Source organism: Prionailurus bengalensis, chromosome A1 (genome assembly GCF_016509475.1).
Source record: "Prionailurus bengalensis isolate Pbe53 chromosome A1, Fcat_Pben_1.1_paternal_pri, whole genome shotgun sequence".
Taxonomy (NCBI): Eukaryota; Metazoa; Chordata; class Mammalia; order Carnivora; family Felidae; genus Prionailurus; species Prionailurus bengalensis.
In genome coordinates, this window is record NC_057343.1 from 114,602,508 (window position 1) to 114,610,755 (window position 8,248).

The following is an 8,248-nucleotide window of genomic DNA, read 5'->3' on the forward strand; positions in this document are numbered from 1 at the left end:
GAATATTCTGCCCAGGATCTGCAATTCACAGAAAAACATGCTACCCCAAGAAAGATCCTTGAGTCTTTGTCCTTCAGAACCTTCCTTGACAGGAACCTTTCAGCTCTTTCTAGGCTGATAATATTTTCCTCTGGAGTGATGAAAGAATCTGAGTGCTTCTACTCCAGAAAGCACAGATATTTTAGGATTATTTCAGGGACCAAATGTCTCTGTGATAACAAGATCCGTTCTCCCTTTCCAAATGTGGGTCTGTGAAAATGATTCAAATAAGAGGCCCACTATTTTCTAGCAATCTGTAAGACTGCAGCAATATACCCCAAAGTATTCCCAAAGATAGAAGAGTAAGATTAAATAATTTGAAGATAATTTCTTCCAGGAAAAGAATAATGTTGTCATCAAAATGAAAACCCTTGTAATAAAACCAAATTATGCTGAAACCTTGGGAGCACTCTGCCTCTCTCCAGCCATTTCAAGACAGCGCTTCTGCAAAAACCAGGGCTGGAACTGTCAGCACAGGGCTCATATCAGAGGCAGAGACTGAGGGAATGCAGATGTCCACACTGCCTGGTCAGGCCATTCGTTTTCTCCAAGGGATAACAGAAACCAGGTCTAATATTAAGTACCAAGCGATTGAGCAGACAACAGGAGAAGAGACAGAACATGGCTAATACCAAGGAGGTCAAAGCAAGATAGGCCAGGCATCAAGGAAATCAGAACAACCAGAGTCAGAAGAATGGCAGCCACTGCTTTTGTCTCTCCAGTTCGGTCCAGATTGGTGGGCTGAAGCTTTCCCATTTTGTTTGGGGTCTAAACAGGGAGTAGGCCCAAAGGCAAATCTACATATGATTGCAAATAAAGGCAAGAGATGGGGCTTGCACAGGAGGGGGAGAGGCAGCCCACTGGGTGCTTCTACAGCCAAGCTCTGTCAGACCAGGGATTCGAGCAAACCATGTGCAAAGCCCTTCCAAAGGCTAGTATGAAAGAAACTGTCTTTAAGTATCTGCATAAAGAAAATTAAGTGTCTATTGTAGCACAGCACACCAAGAAGACGGGAGGTATTTCCCCTTATATTTAGGGGTATGTTTGTGACAGTCTGACTTAAAACACAGGGACACATATTAGTCATTTTGGAAGCACTGAGAAGGGGCACCAAAGCAGTTGGAAATGAAGTGCACAGGTTGACATCCAAGGAGCAGCCTCTCAGGTAAAATATTTAGACACTACATGCACAGAAAACAAATGAGGGTGTTCAGTGTGGACCCTAAACCTGAAGACACCAAGAGACTGCCTGGCATGCACAATGAGGTTTGTGATAGAGCAGCTGCTTACTGGACAGTGAGGGGCTCCAAGAAAGCACTTACTTCATGATGTTAATAATTGTCTGGGCTTCAAAAGGCTTCTCAGTCTTCGAACTAGCCAGGGGGCAGAAAGAAAAAATGCAGAGCGTGGCCTGAAAATCTACTACAACCAGTGCCCAAAGTATCCAGTGCCAAAGAGAGGTTCTTTCCTCCCGTGCCCCCTCTCTGCCCTTCCTACCCCAAATGCACCTCTCCAGCAGCAGCACGCTTCCTTCCTTTTCCCCACTCTGACTTCCCAGGGGTGGGGCTTAGCTATCTGAGGATGCGCAAAGTCCAGCACAGAGCTTGGCCAACAGTGGGTGCTCAAGACGGTTTGGGAAGTGGATACACAATGGATAACTCTCTAGGTCTAAGGCCTGAGGTCTGTGAGGTTAAGAGCAACTTGATTAAGCATGCTCCATCTCTTACTTTCCCATTCTTTCCCTCCCCTCCTGAGTTTCCTCCCCACCTCTCTCAAGTCCTGCTCTCCCAGAAGGACCTGATGCCAGCACTTCGTTAACTCTTAGGCCGTTTTCTCTGCCCTGGGACTCTGGCATTTTAAGCTGGGTCCCTAGGATGAAAGGGGTTTCTATTTGAGGAATGTCCAAGTCTCTGCAGACTAATAGGAGGGAGGGAAGGGAGGAGGAGGAGGAGAGAGAGATTGAAAAGTGTTTGAGCCCTTGGGGCACCTGAGTGGCTCAGTCAGTATGCATCTGACTCTTGGTTTTAGCTTAGGTCATGTTCTCACAGTTCATGGGTCTGAGCCCCATCTCAGGCTCCACGCTGACAGTGTGGAACCTGCTTGGAGTTCTCTCTCTCCCTCTCTCTCTGCCCCTCCCCCCACTCTTCTCTCACTCTCTCTCTCAAAATAAAAATAAATAAAAAAAAGTGTTTGACTTAGTGCAAGTTAAAGAAGGTAGGGGAAAAGCAGAAAAAAAGGCAGAGAAGCTTCATAAGACCCCCAAAAGCAAGAGCACCATGACCCCTAGGAAAGAGGTTGGGAAGGGCATTAGTTAAAGCTTTGATGCCACACAGACCTGTATTCAAATTCTAACTCTACCACTTTCCAGTTGTGCAATTTTGGACAAATCACTTGACAACTCTGAGCCATTTCATCATCAGGAGAAAGGGGATGCTAATACAAGGCTCCCAGGACTGTTGTGAGGAATGTGGAAGCTGAGGTAGATAAATCATTCAGGGGAATGCCTGGCACACAGAAGAAATTTGAGAGCTAGGAGCTGGTACACAATTTGTATTTCTAAATCAAAGAGGGGCCTCTGGTGTGCAGATAAGGTATTTTCTGAAGTTATAGAACAGCATTAACTTTTAAAATCTGTAGACCCGGGGCGCCTGGGTGGCGCAGTCGGTTAAGCGTCCGATTTCAGCCAGGTCACGATCTCGCGGTCTGTGAGTTCGAGCCCCGCGTCGGGCTCTGGGCTGATGGCTCAGAGCCTGGAGCCTGTTTCCGATTCTGTGTCTCCCTCTCTCTCTGCCCCTCCCCCATTCATGCTCTGTCTCTCTCTGTCCCCAAAATAAATAAACGTTGAAAAAAATTAAAAAATAAAATCTGTAGACCCTCTTCAGACACAAAGAGAAAAGCTTCTAGGATCTCTGGAAATAAGGGCAGAAGACAGCTTTTTAAAGAGAAAAATGCTTGGGGAAGAGCACAAACAGCTTGATATTAAGTCTCTCCACATAACACAGCTAATGGTATTTAAACATTTTTTAAAACTTAAAAAACATTGCAATTTTTACATTACAGGGGGTGAGGGGGAAGCCATGACTTGATTCACTACTTTTGTATAACCAGTTTCCTGTACTTTCGACAATTATAGCATATTTCTAAGATATGTGATTTTCTGCCCGTACTTGCCCATCCCCAGAACATCAGAACAATGTAGTAAGGTTACAGTGGGCAAAGGAACACAAGGGCAAGTACTTAAAATTGAGATGACAACTCAGAGATGACAATTCATCTCTGATGCCAACTCCAGTTGACTGGCCTGTGCCTTGTCTTCCAGAGGTCAGTGAGACAATGTCCTACCTGATCAGTGATGCGCGCCTTGGGCTCAGAATAGGGTACCTATGGCTCTCATGATATGTTTTTTGACATCAACAGATTCTATGCTAATTCACCAGCTACTCAGGAAGACCAGTAATAATGACCAGATGCTGTTAACAGTAGCTAAAGCAGGAAGGGATAGCCTAAGGAGAGGCACTGCTGGCAGGAGAATAACGGTCCAATGCTTAGTGCTTGGCGAAAATGTGCCATTTTGGAGGGCTGGAAGAACCAAACTTGGACAAGTGGGACATGATGAGAGAGGCATCTGTGATGGTTAATTTTATGTTCCAACTTGGCTGGGCTAAGGGATGCCCAGATAGCTGGTAAACATTATTTCTGGCTGTGTCTGTGAGGGTGTCCCTGGAACTAGCATTTGAATTGGTGGAATGAGGAAAGATGACCTTCACCAGATGTGAGTAGGTGCCCTCCAATTCTTGGGAGGCCTGAATAGGACAAAAAGGGGGAATTCCTACTCTTTGCTTAAAATGAGACATCCATCTTCTGTTCTTGGCCTTTGGCACTCTTGGTTTTTCAGATTTTCAGGTTCAGACCCAGGCTTACACTATTGACCCCCAGTGCTCACAGCTTCTGACCAAAACCGAAAACTATCAGTTTTCCTGGTTCTTCAGTTGGCAGATGGCAAACTGTGGGACAATTTGGCCTCCATAACCACATGAGCCAAATCCTATGAAATTATATATATGTATCTTACATATCCTTTTGGTTCTATTTCTCAGAGAATCCTAATATACATTTTAACAAATTGTTGCTTGACCACAGTAGCGATCCTTAGAAAATCTGGAGGAAAAATGAGCAAGTGTGGCAAAAGTTTGTGCACAAGAGAATAAACAACCATTAGCTGACAAATTTCCCTAATTTTTGCCATCCTTGTGGAAAAATTAAGACTCGAAAGGGATGAAGAAAAGTAAAGACAGACTCCAGTCGGCCTCCTCCAAACCTGATAAGGACTGTGGTTTAATTTCCACATCTTTGGGATTTTTCCCCCTAATATCAAGTGTTACTGATTTCCAGCTTAATTCTGTTGTATCCAGAAAATGGGCTCTGTGTGATTTCAATCCTTTTCAGTTTACAGGGACTTGTTTTAGGACTTGCATATAGTCTGTCGTGGTGTACGTATATATTGTGACAGATGGCAAAATGGCCATAGATTCTTCTCCAACCAACCAAAGGTGGCGTCTATTTCTCCTCCTCTTGATTCAGGGTTGGCTGTGTGGCTTGTTTGGGCCAATGGGTCAGCAACAGATGTGATGTAAACAAAGACCGGAGATGTTTTGTCCCTTGGGATTTGATTTCTTGCCGTGCCTGAAATTCTGGGACTACCAAGTGAACAAACCTGAGCCCCCTCCAACAACCTCCCAACCACCAGATATTTGAGCGAGGCTGTTCTAGATTACCCAGCCACTAGCTGACCTGTAACCCCAACAAAGATCAGCCAAACCATATCAGTCCAGAACTTTCTAGCCAATCCACAGAATGGTAAGAAATAATAAATGGTGATTGTTTTAAGCCATTAAGTTTGAAGTACTTGGTTATGCAACAAAAACTGATATATATATATATATATATATATACACACACACACACATGTTACATACACACTATATATACTTATACATGCACATAAGCACATAGGTCCCTTTCCTGTGTGTGATCCTCTTCTTTCCTCTACTTTTATAGGTTCTAATATATGTTGTGGTTATTAAGTATATATTTAGGCTTCAGGTTATATGATATAAAGGCAGAATTGTCACTGAACTAAGAGGAATAATGTCATCAGTGACTGATGAAATTTGGGTCTTCCCTTTTATGGAAAAAAGGTAAGCACATTTTAATTTTTGCAGAGGATAGTTACATTAGGTTATAAAAGAGCAACTTGTGGGGCAGTTCACTGGCTCAGTCAGTAGAACGTGCTACTCTTTTTGTTTTTAAGTTTATTCATTTAAATTTATTTATTTATTGAGAGAGAGAGAGAGAGAGAGAGAGAGCACAAGTGGGGCAAGGGCGGAGAGGGAGAGAGAGAAAGAATCCCAAGCAGGCTTCCCACCGTCTGAGCCCAGCCCGTTGTGGGGCTCGATCTCACAAACTGTGAGATCATGACCTAAGCCAAAACCAAGAGTTGGAGGCTTAACCAACTGGGCCACCCATGTGCTCCAGTACAGCATGTGACTCTTGATCTCAGGGTCATGAGTTCAAGCCCCATGTTGGGCATGAAGCCTACTTTAAAAAAAAAAAAAAAAAAAAAAAAGGAAGCAACTTGTTGCCAAGGTTGTTTATACATTTGGTGAAAAGGACATGTATGGATGTTAAGTGACCGAATGGAAGGAATGTAGCAGGTAATATTAGTTCAACAGACATTCCAACTCCTCATATAAAGCATAGGCTGGGAAGCTAAAAACTACATTGCCCAGACTGATTTGCAGCTAGGGTTTTTGGACGTGATTTAGGTTCTGCTAATAAGATGAACTGAAACAAAACAGGGACCAGGCTCTAAGGACATGGGGAGAGAGGGAGGGCATCCATGTTCTAGGTGTGGATCATGGCAAAGGCAGCAAGCACCTGGCTGGGAGCTGTGATGGCTGTTTCTGATTGTGCAGCTTACTTCCTCACTGCTCAGGCAGACTAGCTCTGCAACACAGCTTAGAGAGCCATAGTAGTCTCGAGTCTGTTCCTTGACCTCTCGCAACAATTTCACAAGCCGTGAAATATCCTGCTGTATGTCCCTCTCCTGCACCTGAACCCTGACTAGACAAGAACTGATTCTCTTCCTCTGGCACGAGGACCTAACCCTTCCCATTCACAGACACCACCCAGGGTAAGAGGAAAGGGAACCAGATAAATGTGAAAGGCTGATAACTACCTAGAGGGATTGTTTACATTTTTTAATAAGACTAAATTTATGAGATAAGAATAAAATGGAAGTGTTTTCCCTCCACCTTAGCCAGCAAGTGGAAATCTCATGAAGAAAACTCAGAGCACTATGAGAGAAAGTGAGACTGCATTTTCTCTGTTCATGTGACTATATTTCCATTTATGTCTGCCATATAGGTACTATCTCATTTGATCCCTCCAACAACCCTGTGCATTGAGGACTATTATTACCCCATTTCAAAGATGTAATGGGGTGTCTGGGTGGCTCAGTCAGTTAAACATCTGACTCTTGATTTCGGCTTAGGTCATGATCCCAGGGTCATGGGATCAAGCCCCACATCAGGCTCTGTGATGACAGTGTAGCCTGCTTGGGATTCTTCCTTTCCCTCTCTCTGCCCCTCCCCACACTATAAAATTTTGAAAAAATTTTAATAAAAAAGTAAATTAAAAAAAAAAAAAACCAGGGCCGCCTGGGTGGCTCAGTCGGTTAAGCATCTGACTTCGGCCTACGTCATGATCTAGCTGTTCCTGAGTTTGAGCCTTGCATCAGGCTCTGTGCCAACAGCTCAGAGCCTGGAGCCTGCTTCAGATTCTGTGTCTCCATCTCTCTCTCTGCCCCTCCCCCACTCACACTCTGTCTATCTCTCTCTCTCTTCCAAGAATAAATAAATACTAAAAAAATTAAAAGTAAAAAAACATGATGAGGTAACAACCTGGAAAGAGTGTGTAACAGTAGAGTCAGGAATAGGGCTACAAAGCATGTCCCTGGATCCTCCCTGTTCACCACGATGCTATTCTGGCCCAGTTTTTTGCTCCCAGCCCTCTTGGCCACCACTCAAGTGCCCAATGCCCTTTGCTTCCTCCCCTTACAAGATTGCTTAGGCATTCACATGCAGATAGGAACAACTGTTAAGGCTGTCAACTTGGACAGACAGGGGTGTTATCACTTTAATAGAGTCAAGATGACCTTTGAGTTCCAAGCATGAAACTTCATATTAAAGTAAGCACAGTGACATATGTGGTCCTCCCCATGTTCTGGAAAATGATCCACTGCCTTTCCGGATACTGTCTCCCAGCTAAGCAACCCCCACCCATGCCTCTCCTCCCAATCTCCCCCGTAGGAAGAAAACCCTACCAAAGACAGCCCAGATGCACCTATGGACGCCCCACTCCATGCCTAGCCAGGGGGAGTAGGTGGCATATATGTTGAGGATAATGCCTCTGATTCTCCATCAGCCACAAGGGAGAAGCTTCATAGAAAAGCCTATGGGAAAATAGCAGTCAAATGCACCTCCCTCAATGCTGACTTCAATTAACTGAAATCCATAACTCTCTCATCTCTTCAAGGGAATGTGTGAGAGCATCTGACAGGAAACTGAAATATTGATGAAAATAAGTCTACCAATTTTTTGATAAATAAGATGCTTTCTGATACCAGGTGTTAGTACAAACAAGTTGTCTGAATAAAAGCAAAAGTTCACCCCAAAAAAGGATTAACAATCAGGAAAGTCTGCTCATCCCATTAATTTTTTCCTGTGACTTAGAGAAAACTGCCTTTGCTGAATATTAGCAGTGGTGAAGTTTCTTTAGTAGTTGAAAAAGGAACTCCTTGGGGCTCCTGGGTGGCTCAGTTGGTTAAAGCATCCGACTTCAGCTCAGGTCATAATCTTATTGTTGATGAGTTCGAGCCCCGCGTCGGGCTCTGTGCTGACAGCTCAGAGCCTGGAGCCTGCTTCTGATTCTGTGTCTCCCTCTCTTTCAGTTCCTCCCTGCTCATGCTGTCTCTCTCTCTCAAAAAATAAATAAATGTAAAAAAAAAAAACTTTTTTTAAAGAAAAAGGAACTCCTTACTTCAGCTTAGCAGACATTTTTTTAAAGATTTTTTTTTAAGTTTATTTATTTATTTTGACAGAGAGAGGAAGAGTGCAAGTAGGGGAGGGGCAGAGACAGTGAGAGAGAG